The sequence below is a fragment of the Carlito syrichta genome, unplaced genomic scaffold (genome assembly GCF_000164805.1).
Source record: "Carlito syrichta isolate Samal-C Ts95f unplaced genomic scaffold, Tarsius_syrichta-2.0.1 Scaffold28326, whole genome shotgun sequence".
NCBI lineage: Eukaryota > Metazoa > Chordata > Mammalia > Primates > Tarsiidae > Carlito > Carlito syrichta.
The window spans coordinates 1,450-2,903 of NW_006972422.1; the positions used below are offsets into that span (position 1 = coordinate 1,450).

Genomic DNA, 1,454 nt, shown 5'->3' on the forward strand with positions numbered 1-1,454 from the left:
AATGGCTGGAAAGAAGTACAACAAAAATCACATGCTAGAGGATTTGACTTTTAGCCCTGAAACTCTTTAAATGAGTGGTTTCCATGTCCATTTTATCATAAGTCTTCAGACATCATTCTCTGCATATTTCACATCTATCTTTTAATCAGTACTGAAAAAAGCTACTAAGAATAATTTTATTTTTTAAATGACAAAAACTTATTTCATCGCATCAATCTATGACTTTACATGAACCTTTCAAATAATTATTAAGTGGGTGTCGAAGAGAAGAAAAAGAAGGTTCCTGCTGTGCCAGAAATCCTTAAGAAAAAGTGAAGGAATTATGCAGAGCTGAAGATCAGGCACCTGAGAAGAAGTTTGCCCCATAAATGCTTCAAAAGGCAAGGAGGAAACTTATCTATAAAAAAAGCTACACACTATCACAAGGGATATCAGCAGATGTACAGAACTGAGATTTGAATGACTAGGATGTCAAGAAAAGTTGGAAACTTCTATGGACCTGCAGAACCCAAATCAGCATTTATCATCAGGATCAGAGGTATCAATAGTGTGAGCCCAAAGGTCCAGAAGGTGTTGCAGCTTCGTCTTTGTCAGATCCTCAGCAGAACCTTTTTTAAGCTCAACAAGGCTTCAGTTAACATGCTAAGGATGGTAGAACCATACATTGCATGGGGGTACCTAAATCTGAAGTCAGTAAATGAACTAATCTACAAGTGTGGTTATGGCAAAATTAATAAGAAGCAAATTGCCTTGACAGAAGGTGGTTTGATTGCTCAATCTCTTGATAAATATGGCATCATCTACAAGAAAGATCTGATTCACGAGATCTATACTGTTGGAAAATGCTTCAAAGAAACAGATAACTTCCTCTGACCTTTAAAATTATCCTCTCCATGAGGTGAAATGAAGAAAATACCACCCGTATTGTAGAAGATGGAGATGCTGGCAACAAGGAAAACTAGATCAACAGGCTTGTTAGATAAATTAAGGTGTCTACCATGATTTTTTTTTTTTTTTTTTGCAGCCAGGTTATTAGGAAAGGAGTCCGTTTCTTTTTTTTATAATCAATATTTTTATTATGATATTGTGGGGGTACAGTTAAGGGTTAGGTATACAAATATGCTTCATTCAGGCACCCTTGTTGATAAGAGGTGTCTCCTCGTACCCAGACAGATATTTACTACCATTAATCCCATCTCCCCTTCCTCTCCCATAGTTTCCCACCACTGTCAGTTATTTTCTTATGGTAATACGTTGGATGATCAAGATCCACTATATGAATGAGAACATGTGATACTCAGATCTTTGTTTCTGTGAGAGGTCATTCAGTATTATAGACTCTAGTTCCATTGAGGTTGCTGTGAAATTCATGATTTTGTTCTTTTTTTATGGCTGCGTAGTATTCCATCGTGTATATGTACCTCATTTTAAAAATCCAGTCCTCTTTTGATGGA

The 1,454-nt window shown here is 36.4% G+C and overlaps 1 pseudogene; it reads left to right on the forward strand.

Annotated features, from left to right (window-relative positions):
- Positions 1 to 253: 253 nt before the first annotated feature.
- LOC103270535 lies at positions 254 to 983 on the forward strand (annotated as a pseudogene).
- The last annotated feature ends 471 nt before the right edge of the window (positions 984 to 1,454 follow it).